Source organism: Mastomys coucha, unplaced genomic scaffold, assembly GCF_008632895.1.
Source record: "Mastomys coucha isolate ucsf_1 unplaced genomic scaffold, UCSF_Mcou_1 pScaffold6, whole genome shotgun sequence".
Lineage (NCBI taxonomy): Eukaryota > Metazoa > Chordata > Mammalia > Rodentia > Muridae > Mastomys > Mastomys coucha.
In genome coordinates, this window is record NW_022196912.1 from 65380714 (window position 1) to 65394751 (window position 14038).

The following is a 14038-nucleotide window of genomic DNA, read 5'->3' on the forward strand; positions in this document are numbered from 1 at the left end:
ACTAGTACCCTCAGAGCTCCCAGGGTCTCAACCACCAACCAAGGACTGCACATGGATAGGTCTGATTGTTCTGGCAGCATGTGTATAGTAGAGGTTTGCAAATTCGATCATCAATTGGAGGAGAAGACCTCGACCCTGTGAAGGTTCTGTGCCCCAGTGTAGGGGAATGCCAGGGCCAATAAGTGGGAGAGGGTGGGGTAGCAGGCATGGGGAGGGGGAGGCAAAAGGGTTTGTTTTTGTTGTTTTTGTTTGTTTCTTTGTTTTTTGGAAGGGAAACTGGGAATGGAGAAATTCGCATGTAAATAAAGAAAATATCTAATTAAAAAAAAGACTAACAGACTGACTTATAAAACAAGATTAATCTTTCTGTTGCAGTACAGAAACATACCTTACCATAAAGGATGATAATCATTTCAGAGTAAAAAGATAGAAGCAGCAAATGGGCCCAAGAAGTTAGCAGGCTTAGTTATTTTAATACCTGGCAAAAAACTCCAATACAAAACTAATCAGAAGACATGGGAAATGACACTAGATAGTCATTAAAAAGGAAGCATACTAAGATGGCATTTATGGACTGAACAAAAGATCATCCAAGTCCATAAAAGAAAAATTACTACAGCTAAACATTACATATTGATACTCACATGGTGATAGTGGGTAATGTTAATACCCATCTTTCACCAATAAATAGGTTATCCAAGCAAAAAGTAAACACAGAAACAATAGAGTTTTATAATAAGTCAAATGTGCCTAACAGCCATCTACACAAACACTAAAGAATGTATTTCCTTCTCAGTAGCTCAAGAGACAGTCTGCAAAACTGACCACATACTAAGACACAAACAACTCTTAACATACACACACACACAGAGGGAGGGAGGGAGGGTTGGAGGGAGGGAGGGTTGGAGGGAGGGAGGAAAGGAGAGAGGGAGGGTGGGTAGAAGGGAGGGGAGGGAGAAGAGGGAGGAAGGGAGGGTGGGAGAGAGGGTGGGTGGGAGGGAGGGAGAGAGAGAGTGAGAGAGGGAAGAGCTGTATTTTATCTAACTCCAACAGTTTAAAGCAGGATATCAGCAAATAGAACAGGAAGCAAAACAACTCACTACTGAATCAAAATTGGGTCAAGAAAAATCAAGGAAATGAAAAACTTTTTAAAAAACAAATAAAAGCGAAGACACAGCATACTAAAACCTATGTGACAAAATGAAAGTAGTTCTAAGCAGTTAAAACATTCAATGCCTATACTTAAAAAGAAGAAAGAAGAAAGAACTCTCTTATTAGTTACTTAACAACACACCTGAAACTCCTAAAAATAATACTTTAAAAGAGTAGAGAGGATAAAATAATTTTTAAACACACAGAGAAAAAATCTATATTATTAAAATTAGAAGTAAAAAGGGAAACATTCAATAGACTGAGAAAACTCACAATCATGAGGACATACTTTAAAATCTATATTCTACTAAACGGGAAAGTCTAAGAGAAAAGAATTAATTTCTTGATACATACAGCTTATCAAAGTTAAATCAAGATGAAGTACAGAATGTAAGTAGACCTATAACCACTAGTAAAATAGAGACAGCTATTAAAAATCAAAAAGAAATGGCCCAGGGTCTGATGGACTTAGCTCAGAAACAATGTTAAAAAAATACACTATGAAAAAAGTAAAGCAAAGTTCAAAACATAAAACTATAAATGTTAACTACTCTGGAAATTCTTTGTACAGACCTTGAGAGAGCTAATAAAGATAGGCCAACAGCTATTGAAACAAGAATCATAAATATATTAAAGCAATGCCATCAATGCTATTGAAGAATAATTAACTGTGCAGGTTAGAACCCTGTTCAGTATGTTTAGTGACTGTAGTCACTGGGCCAGTTTCAAGACTCCAACACAATGAAAGTGATACTGTTTCCATAGTTGGAGAGATAAAGAACAGAATAAAAGATTAGCTAATGTCCTTACCTCCTTAGCAGACTTTAAATGTTCTCAAATTTGAAAAATTCTATAAAATTCTGGCCAAATCACACTCTATTTACTATACTTAATTTAGGGTTTCGAATTCTGAGCTGTGTTGTGGCACAAAGCTATCACAATAGCATGGGTCTGCCTCACATGAAAGAACAAGAAGGAATCTGACAAATAGGTGGTCCAACTCACCCACATTGATTTTCTCCTCATAACTGCAGGAACCTTGGTTATTCTTAAGAAGTTGTCCAATTTATTACTTTGAAAACAGACACTCTTAAAAAATTTGAATAAATATTATAAATTTAGAGAACAGAGACTGGTTGCCACTCTGGCCCAAAGACTGTTCTACAGTGGTGGGATTCACAGGGCCACATGACACAAGAGGGCAGGGACAGCCAAGCCACAGATTTTATAGTCAGAGACTGACTGTATTATCTGTAAGAAAGTGAGCTTTCTGGACAGTCATGGCATCTGAAATTTTAAAATCAAGTGGTATCTCAATAGATACATCTATTATTGTCTTTTTAAGTCTCAAATATAATTAATAATATCCAATAGAACCTATATTTCCAAATGAAAAAGCAAGTTTCACAGTCTTGAAATAGAATACATATATATGGTGCCTGATGTAGAAATTGATATAATGATGGTAGGGGGTTTGCACTTTCAATTTTATCAGATGTTTGGTACCTTAGTAAATAAGGAAACAGAACATTTGTCTGAAGGCTGGTTTACAGTACTGTATTCTGTTTCTGGAACCATATATACATAGACTGTATGAGCTGTCAGAAGGAAAAGTAAAAAATAGAAGACTGGGTTATTACCAGTTGATGTCCTAAGAGCTCATAAGGCCTTGGTCTCCTTTTCAATTGCAGAAAGAAGGCTTTACTAATGTAAACTACATAACAGTAACAGATCAAAACTTGGGAACTCATGAAACGAGGTACACACACTTTGTGGATCTCAGAATTCCCATCAGTATTTCCTGTTAAAAACATTATGATCATGGGAACAGATCTCTGAAATCAAAACTTTAAACAAGCTATGGTTGCCCAAAGGCTGCAATTCCTCCATTAGAAATCTGAGGCAATAGGATTGTCAAGTTCCAGTCTTGGGCTAACTGGTATTATTTTAACAAAAACAAACAAATAAAGGGAAACCTGAAAAATTGCAAAAGTTGTGAAATTTGTTGATTTCAAGGTACTTGAGGTACCCTCTTTATGAAGCTGGTGAGAGCCCAATGCGGAGGTAACTATTTTGCTTCTAATGCATTAGATACAGAACATCACCTCCTTTCTTCCTTAAATTGCTTCATTTTCTTTTATCACTAGCACATTTAATTGTAGTGGACTCAATATCTTACACTACTCTAGATTCTTGTATTACATTTTTCCCTAAAAATAACTTTTATGCAGAGCAAATCCTTGCATACCCAACAACAGAAAGGAGGGTGTTTATTCTGAGTTTATTCAGCTGGTGAACTTCCATTGTTGCTTACAGCCTAGTTTGGCTTCATGTATTTGGTAAACCTGGACATGCTGCACTGGAATATTTTTTTCATAGAACAGGAGAAATGTTGAAAGGCTCTGAGAACAAAACAGCCGAATGATTTTTTATTCTGTTTCATTAATATGTTCAGAGCAAAACCTGGCCCAGATTTCAAGAACTGATTTAAATTACCTTCTCTATAATTACCAGAAGCACATGCAGAAGAATGCACTTCAAAAATTTACATTTTATATTAGTCCTAAGTCCTATGAATGAAATTCCAGGTGTCAAATTTTTATCAGGATCAATATGCTCATACAGTAAGGTTTGGGGGTAGATGCATGCAATTATTTGATTTGGCAAACTAGACAATGAAGTGCTTACACAAAGTGCTATTTCCATTCTCAGTATATGGGGAGAATATATCAGAACAGAACAATGATGTGAACTTAATTTTAAATCCAGAAATAAGGGCTAAGTACATGTAATATTATAGGTTTTTTTAAAAGAAGTTCAGCTTTCTAAAATAAAACTCTAACTGTATTTTGCATGAAATGACTGCCCTCTATAGAAGCCTCAGTGTTGGCGGCCTTCTTAGAAAGACAGCATACCCCACTTTTATGAGGAAGGATTAGGACTTGCTTTTAACTCGATACTCTACATTAATGACTTAGAAAGGTTGGCACCATCCCAGTGAAGAATGCTCTGATTACATCATGGGGCTCCGAGTGCCAGTTTGTCTTTACATCTTGAACAGGATTCAAGCATTTCTCCCAAACAGCATATTCGCTTTGAAATGAAACATCCATTAGTTCCCTGGAAAGCAGGGTGGAAATGTTCCCTCCCCTTGTGGTTCGCTCATTGCTAACCATGTAAACATCCATTGCAAGTCTATCAGTGAGATAAACCTTAAACATGATTCAAATAAAGCCCTACAACACTCAAACCAACTTCTTATTAAATAATATTCAATCCATATAGCCACTTGTGCCTAGACTTTGGAGAAAACTTTCAAGTTAAAGAGAAATAGAAAAAAAATGGAGAATAGCATACAATGTAGAAATTTCTTTATGAATCTGTTCCAATTGTTAAACACCAAAGCCCCCAAGACGTAAGACTCTTCATTATATAGGTGTTCTACAGTTGTAAAGAAGCAATGGTGTTTATATCTAATATAGAAAGAACTAAAAACTAACAAAGTGAAACCATATCAAGATAATAAATAACCAAATTAAAAACTAGTGAACACAGCTAATGAGAGGTTTCAAAATATGAACCACAGATGGCTGGGAAACACTTAAAGAACTCTGAGAGGCTCTACCAGCTGCTGACTGAGACAGATGCAGATACTCATAGCCAAGCATTGGATGGAGGTCAGGCACCCCTATGGAAGAGTTAGGGGAAGGATTGAAGAAACTGAAGAGGATGGCAACCCCCTAGGAAGACCAAGTGTCAACTAACCTGGACCCATGGGAGCTCCCAGAGATTAAGCCACCAACCAAAGAGCATACACAGGCTGGTCTGAGGCCCAAAGGCACAAATGTAGCAGAGGACTGCCTTTTCTGTTCTCAGTGGGTGAGGAGGTACGTAATCCTACAGAGATTTGAGGCCACAGAAAGGAGGGATGCCTGACTGGAGGTACTCTCTCAGAGGCAAAGGAGAAGAGGGATGGGGAAAGAGCTGTGGAAGGGGGAATAGGAGGGCAACACTGAGAATGTAAATAACAAAGAAATTTTCAGTATCCTTAGCTATCAGGGAGATGTGAACCATAACTTCCTCGGGATTTCATCTTATACTATCAGAATGACCAGTATCGATAAAACAAGTTGACAGCTCATGCTGGCAAGGGTATGGACTAAAGTGAGCACTCAGCTATTGATGGAGGGAATATAAACCTGTCCCAAGATGCAATGGAAATCAGTGTGATGTTTCCACAAGAACCTGGGAATAGATCCACCACAAGATACAGTGATACCCATGCTGGTCACATACCCTAACATCTCTACATTTTATGACAGAGACACTTTTTCATTTATGTTCATTTCTACTCTATTAATAATGGCCAGAACTTGGAAACTGCCAGAATGACCATCACCAGATGGATAGACAATGAAAATGTGTTATGTTTACTCATTTACTCAATGGGATATTATTCTGCTGTTAAAAATAAACAAAAACAACACTCCATGTGTATGTCTGCATGTGTGCATGTGCTCACTGTGTTGTTTTCTAATTCTACTTTGTTTGTGTATTGTTTTTTTCCCTTGCCTGTTTATTTTCCAAAAAGAGCAAGAAAGAATGAATGGAGTTGGAAGGGTAGGGAGGTAGAGTGAATCTTTGAGAAGTTGGAAAAAGGAAAAGTGGGATCAGCATATATTTAATGAAAAATATTTTTAATAAAAAACAAATATCAGGAAAACAATACACACTTCTTCTACAAATAAAAATATTGTTTCAAGAAGTGTGTGCTTGAGAACAATGGGTGAGATAGTTGAAGAGATCCTCAAGTACAGGCTTTAATATCTTATTTAAATGTTACCACAGAATGTCTTTGACATATTCATTTTGTTATTACAATGACACAACTTATGTCTATGCCAAGTCTCACATGAACATGACATCAGGAATTAAAAACAATTTTGATATTTTGTTTTTATTTTATATGCATGAGTGTTTTGCCTACATGTTTATCTAGGCACCAGTTATATACAGTGGCCACAAGACTAGAAGAGGGCAGTAAATCTTTTAGTTCTGGAGTTATGGATGTTTGTGAGCTATGGGTTCTTGAAACTGAACTCAGGTCTTCTTAACTGCTGGGCCATCTCTCCAGCATAACACTGGCAATGTAAGACAAACCATTTCAATGAAGAAAAGAACATGCCACCAACCAAATGGAAACCACAAATATGTAAAGTTTTAGAAAAACAGTCTCCTGCATATGGTTCCTGTAAGTAAAATTAAAAAGGTTGGATTTCCAGTTTTAACAATGACTATATAAAACTACAGCCAACTGTATAAATTCCCACCTGATTCTGTACAGTCCTCTGCTCTGGAAAAAGTGAACAAGATTAAATACACACAGGCAGTTAGCAAAAATGTCCAGGCCTGCATGACAAAGATGCAATAGATGGAGGCTGCAGTAAACTGGAGACGAGGGTATCAGTGCAAAAGGAAGGTCACTGTTCAAATACTGCCCTCCCTCCCTCCCTCCCTTCCTTCCTTCCTTCCTTCCTTCCTTCCTTCTTTCCTTCCTTCCTTCTTCTGTTCCTTTCCTTCCTTATTGTATATAACTTTTAAACTTATTTTCTTTTAAAACAATGTGTATGATTGTAAACCTGCCTGACTGCAAGTTTATCATGTGCATGTATGTATGTATGCATGCCTTAATACAGGTACCCACAGAGGTCATAGGAGACCACAGGAGAGTATTGGACCACTTAGAACTGAGGTTACATGTTGTTGTGAGCTACCATGTGGCTGTTGAGGATTTGACTGGAGTCCTTGCAGGAATATTTAATGACTTTATCAGATGATCTATCTTGGCAGCACTCTTTTAAGTTATACTAAGTAAGCAGGAAGCCTAGGTATACAAATTATAAAGCAAGTCAGTCTAGATGTTGACAACATAGAAAGAAAAGTGAAATGAAATATCAGGAAGGGAAGGGGCATTGAGTCACCTCTATGCCAGTCACCTCTATGGGGAAGAAATATGGTTCACTCAGAACTTTGAACAAGGTGATAGTTCAAAAGGAAGAAAGAAAAGAAAGAAAGAAACAAACAAATAAGCAAACTTTTGTAAGATATAGATAAATATGTGAAACCTTGTAACCACATCTATCATCATCTCCATCATATTGGAGAGAAAATTCAATCACAGAAGGTTATAAATAATTGACTCAACACAGCTTTAAGTGTAACTATGAACTCATGTAGTCTCATTTCAGATAATGTTCTTTCTCGCTACCCACCTGTTCCTGCATTCCTGAGATTTATGCTAATATATCATGGCAATTATATTTTATTTCCCTCATATAAATGAATGAAGGCAGCACAGGACATTATGAAAATGAACAAGTCCTCTTTATACCAAAATTCAACTGATGTGGGAATACTGTGAAGCCTTCACTTTGGCCTCTATCATGTATTTTTCAATTAATTTGCTCTGTTCAGTGAAACACATCTGAATAATGGGTATTTTCTTAGACACAATGAATCAGTAGCTTTTGTATGTAGGAGCCATCAGTTATCTGCCTACTGTCTAATCCAGGTATTCTTTTACTTGAACAGTTTTTAATAATGACTATAAAAAACTATACCCAGCTGTATGAATTCATACTTGATTCCAGAAGTCTGAAGATGGCCTGACATTCCAGGAAACTATACAAAATAGTTCAAGTTTTCCCCACTGCCCTTAAGTTTATCCTAGTACCAAAAGCTATCTGGAGTGTACTAACCTGAAGGTCCAATGGGATGCTACTTGATACATAAAGACTAGGAAAAACCCAACTCTGTGTGCAAGCAGTTATCTCTTGATTAGCATTCTATACCCAGCACAACTGTCTCTGTTACCTTTCTCTCTCCTTGCCTTTCACATCAATATAGAGGGTTCTTCCTCATTCATTTACTTTTTACTCACTATCTTCTAGAAGAGGTCCCGTACCATATCTACACTTTCTGTGTCAAAACAGTCTGTCTCCCTAAACCCTAACCCTAACCCTAATCCTAACCCTTGAGTAATTACCCAAGCTGTGGAATAATTGGTCTACCTGTCCATTGTTTTTAAATTGTCACCAGAATAAAAGCTCTGTGAGGGAAGGACCTTATCTACCTTGTCTTTCTCCAAATTGTACACTTCTGGAATTCTGCTTCACTCAGGGTGTGTGCCAGTAAAGGAAGCTTCACTCAGGGTTAAGCAATGCTCACAGTGTAAGTGAGAGATGGTTCAGAAAGGAGTTTTCCTGAAACAACTGTATGCGTGGACCATAAATTTAGTCTTGCAGATTTTTGACACCATCAACAAGTAAAAAAACCTGTCTAGAAAAACAGAGCCCTTCCAATCTTGAGACTACACAGGGGTTTCCCTGATTGTACACTGACACACAGTTTTACAGTTATTTGGCAATGACTATACCCACCTGCAACAGGTGCTAGAATACATACTGGCAAGCTTGAGTGGATACTTGTGAACAAAGATGAAACATCTATCTTTCCTCAAACAAACATTCCCCTTCACATAGGGAGTAAGACATGTTTCCAGTACAGAGCCATCTTTAACTATAGGCAAGTATGAAGCCATGAGGGATGGCATTCACATTGGAACGTACATGCTGTGCTGAAGGTAGGATGTTTGCTGAGTCTCACAGTTTTTTAATTGTATTCTGACGCCATGTCCTTTGAACTTTATGCCAAATGTGCCAGATAAATGAGTTTGAATTCTCAGTTGGATGTCCTAAATACACAGTATAAATAAAAGCTGATCAAAACCTTTTCATAACCGTTAAAAGGGTTATTATAGGGCAGGAAAAAAAGTATACCCCCTGCTTAGTGGTGACGGATGCTGTGTTTTACAGTGGCAAATTCATTTCTTAATGTTTTGTAGCAATTTATGAAAGCTTTCAAAGTAATGACACATGGAACACCCTTTGAAAAATACAAGGAGATCTAGATGTGCTGAGTGCTAAAGTAGTCCTGGAAGTTACATTTACTTTATATTGCCTCACGCTTTTCAGTAAACAGAAGGGAAGGGTAAAAGAGCCCTAGGTTTTCTTAAGTGAGCCATCCTTTGCAGGGAAAGCATCGGGACTGTTGAAGCATTTTCACAAATTGCAGGCCCTGTTCTTTCAAATGTCAGTTACCAACACCCTACAAAGCTTGGTCCCAAAGGGAAACATGATATAAGTAGGTTTACCTTTAAAAAAAAAAAAAGAGAGAGAAAGAGACAGCAATGCAAACTTAATGCAATGCGCTCTAAACCTATAAAATGGGGGAGAGGACATTTCCAGTGAGAAAGACCATGAATGCAAGTCCACAACTTCTACTCTGAAGCTTTAAATGCCAAGGTGAGTCTACATATAGAAAGTAATGGGGAGAAAACCAATTACCTAAGTAAAATCAAGCACAATCAAATTAGTGATATTTATTCCCATAATTGAGTATTTGACTCAACTTGAATAGCCGGAGCTGGGCTTATTGTTAATACCAAGGAGAAGTTGGGGAAGTACAAAGATGGCATGATGTTTCTTCTGAGAATCAACCATAAAGTTAAGTTACCTTTGCAGCCTTTCACAAAGACCTAGCTTGTGTTACTTTTTTTTTCAAAGATTTATTTATTTATTTTATATATCTGAGTACACTGTCACTGTCTTCACACACACCAGAAGAGGGCATCAGATCCCATTATGTGGTTGCTGGGAACTGAACTCAAGACCTCTGGAAGAATAGTCAGTGCTCTCAACCACTGAGCCATCTCTCCAGCCCCTAGCCTATGTTACTTAATGCCATATTGTAGTGCCAGTGCACTCTGTGTGTGTTTGTGTGTGTGTATTGTATGTGTCTCTGTGTGTCTGTGTATGTCTCTGCATGTGTGTGTGCATGCTACCCTTCCAAGACAACTTAAAAAGGCAAGATAAGATTTTTAAGCCAGAGGCCTTTTCTTCCACCTATAGCTCCCAACACACCCAAGAACTAAGCTCTAAAATTACTAACTAAATGACAGTGATATTTCTAGTGAATGGCTATGAGAAAAAAGAGAAATAAATTATTATCATAAGTTGGGCTATTTAGAGAAGGTGACACTTTACTTCATAAGTTCTGCACATTGCCTTATCTTGTATTTTATAAATTTATCTTGAAAAGGAAACACTTTTCCTATGAAAGGAGGAAAATTTAATTAAGTTAAAATGATTTCATATTAGAAAACTATGTTTAATGAAGCATATTTCTGGGGAAACAAATGTTAAATATAGTATAATAGTGCACTTCTGTGTGTCTGTGTGCTGTGTACATGTATGGTGCACACATGTCATGTCCCCTGTGTTGAGGTCAGAGAAACGTTAGTAGGAGCTGGTACTTCTGCGAGGTGAGTCTTAGAACTTGAATTCAGGTTGCAGGCTTGAGGACAAACACCTTAATCTGCCGAGCCACCTACCTGCCCGTGAAAACATAAATATTTAAAACTTATAAAGTTTTAAATTCTAACTTCCCTTGGTACAATTAGTTTCATACTGATGTTTTCATATTTTCCTGGGTATGAGAATTCCCCATGACACATAGCTCTCACATACAGCATAAGGGTCCTTAAAGAACTCAATACTTACAAGCGGTTACGAGTTAAAGCAATATCCACTTGGCCAGACTTGGCAAGGTGTTCAGTAATGAAGGTGAAAGAGCAAATATCTACTGTTGGGTTTTGGGGAACTTTCCAGAGGCCATGGCATATTACCAGAAGGATGAACATGGCATGCAGACTCTTTGTTCAAGATCCAGCTCTTCCTAAAGCCTAAGAAAGTATGCATAGGTGATGCATGATGCCCTTTCCAAGTAGGCTTCCTGTAGTGCTTGCATTTATACTCACTCTTCTTCACGTTTTTATACAGAATATATACTAATTATGTAGACATCTTCTACATGAGTTCTATTGACTAAGATCAGGCTACCTCACAGGAAGCTCCATCATGTTATTTAACTGCGGGGTTCCTTCCCCAGAGATCCAGCATCATTTTTTCATCTAGGTTTTATTGTCAGGAAGCAGGGAAGTGCTGGAAAAGCATCTTTGCACAGTGACCCTCACGGAAAGTGCGCACTGCTCTGTTTTGTATATGGAGAGCTCACTCAGTCAGAAATCAAGAGAAACCTCGTGGCACCTGGCAGGACAGCTATAGTGCATGTAAAAGTGGAAAATGAATATAAAGTAGATGAGTCACCAGGATTCCTGGAACTCTAGAACAGAAGAGTACCAAGGGAGTACCTCTAGATAGATATTTGCTGTGCTGAAAAATGCCCTGGAAATGTTCTTTTGGATAGAAAATATCACCATCATTGCACTTAGCATAGGAACAGCTATTTCTCATTATTTGCTCATCAGAGAAGAACCTACTTGAATTCTCCTAATGTATATCAGGTTCATCACCAGTTAAGGATAAACTTCATTGTTAAAAACTAATGAAAACAGCAAGTGAAGTAACCATTCTGGGGAGAACATTTCTATGAAAATGTGCAGGCAAGAATTCTTGCCGCAATTACACATGAGTCAGTGTACTTTATGAAAAACACAAGCTTATGGCAAATTGTTTATCTGGAAATACATGCACTCCATAATAAGGAGAACTGAATTTTGTTTAAATTTCACAAAAAAAATAAAGGTTGAGGATATTAAATGTTCAGACACAGCACAAGCTTTTTAGAAGGGAGCTCTATGTTCCCAGACAGTTCCTCTAAGGTTTATAAGATAATCTGAATATTAAGAATAAACAACAAGGCTTGCAGTAGAAGAAATTAATGTTGCTAAAAGAAAGCTTTATAGAGGTCATTAACTTCAAAACTATACTAGTAGATGCCTCTTCAAAGATATTAAACATATTTAAAATAACTCTGTTTTTTTTTTTTTAAATAAAGCTATAAGGCCTAAGTTTTGATTTTGGTTGTTGTTTTATAATTTTTGTCTTTTATATTATATTGTATCTACAGAGGCTGCCCACTCACTACCTTCAATCCCTTGTTTTCTACCTTGGATTTTCCTCCTTTATTTCAAGGAAAGATCACTCTGTTCTCCTAAATCATTTGATAAGGCTGTTACATGTTGGTGTCAGCTTATGTTAGTATATCTTCAGAACACCTCAGACTGTATAAAGCCAAAGGAAAATGAGTGTTGGATGAAGCATCACATTATAGCCTACAGCATGCGTCCTTCTCTCTGTAGATGTTGATAAAGAGAAAATTGGTTATCACTTTGAAAACCTGCATATAAACAAAGTTCCAGAAAAATGGGTTATGCAGGAAGCTCTTCTTATTTCTATCACGAGTTGTACTTTGAAGAAAGCCAGGTTTCCTTTAACAGATAAAAGGTTCACGAAGTTGAAATCTCTCCTCATCTTTCCCATTCAATTCCTGAATGCAAGTTTTGAGGATTGAGAATGCCTCCCACTTCTTTTAGGTCTCACGAACTAGGGATTACTCCCAGGGAAAAGTACACCTTATGTCTAAAGACATCTAGGAAAACAAATTACAAATATATAAAAACTACACATTGTTTATACATTGAGCTTCTCTATGCAAGGCACCTTTCAGCAGAGGTAATTTTCTAAAAAGGAATTTACCATCACTGCAGCAGATTTCTTAATCAAATATATTATACACATGAAATTTTGATTTGACAATTTAACTTAACCTGCAACATATTCTGGTTGTCTTTATGTTACTGTCTTCTGCTAGAGTAACCTAAACCGAATGATCTGCGAGTGGGTACTATCAATGGTGCTTGAAGTCCTATATCCTCGGCAGGGAAACAGCACTGGGCCACCTTCCAATAGGCACGGCCCTGAAGGAAGGGGAAGTATATTAGCAAGGTAGTTGGCTTGAGAATTATCCTAACAAGAGTATGGCTGCAGGCTTGAAAAACATTCTACTAATTATTTAAGACAGGTAAAAAGCCAATTTTACAACATTTTTGGGGAAGGAAATTTGGTCCATATCCAAGGGCAATTTCTGCCTGAATCAGAAGCTTGGTGTTTTCACTTCCATTCTGCCTTGGAGAAAAGAGCTAATAGTTTGTGATTTACACAATGCTAAATAAATAAATAAATAAATAAATAAAAATAAATAAATAAATTTCTAAAAAATTGAAGCTCAAGAACTAGAAGAGGAAGTCATTTTCAGTCATGCCTTTGTTTTGACCCTATATTCTCAAGCCACCCCAGGCATGGGGAATGGGGAATGGAGAATGGGGAGATAGTCAGTGTCCTTGCTTTGCATGATTCTGTGGTATCTGGAATGAGAACATAGCTCCAATGTGCATAAGTTTCAGCTTACTATATAGCTTGCCTTGTCATTTTTAAAGACAAGATACCTATGTTAGGAAATCAAGAATGTAGGGGGCAAACTTTGGCCTAAGAAATCAACCTTAGTCACCTTAACGAAGATGTCAATTTTTGTCAATTTGAGGATTTTCTTTAATTATTTCTGTAACACTCCACACTAGTCTTTGGAAACTGGCCCCTTATTTTAAAGAGAAAAAAAGGAAAAAAAGAGAGAGAGAGTTTGTTACCCGATTGTATGTTAAAAAAGAACTATAGACTGTGGAATGCAGTTTAAAGATGACATATGCCAACAAATGCCTTGTATTATATGGCACTGCCGTAATTAAAATTTGTTTTTTTATTTTAGAAATAAAAGTTCACTGTAACTTGTTTTCATCCTCATTGTTACATGATTTTTTTTTTAAGGAAAAGAAAATGTGAAACACAATTTAGTCCTTGTTATTTATTTGTAGATCCTGCAGCATCATGTCATAATTAAGGTTTTTGGAGATTTCTGTTAAATGTAATGTTACTTCTCTAAATGTAATGTTACCATACTGATTTCCTTT

The 14038-nt window shown here is 37.0% G+C and overlaps 1 protein-coding gene across 2 annotated transcripts in view; it reads right to left on the bottom strand.

The window, feature by feature from the left end:
* Nucleotides 1–14038, bottom strand: part of Prkd1 (protein kinase D1) — a 290741-nt gene that overhangs the window by 54364 nt on the left and 222339 nt on the right. The gene's annotated exons all lie outside the window — the stretch shown is intronic.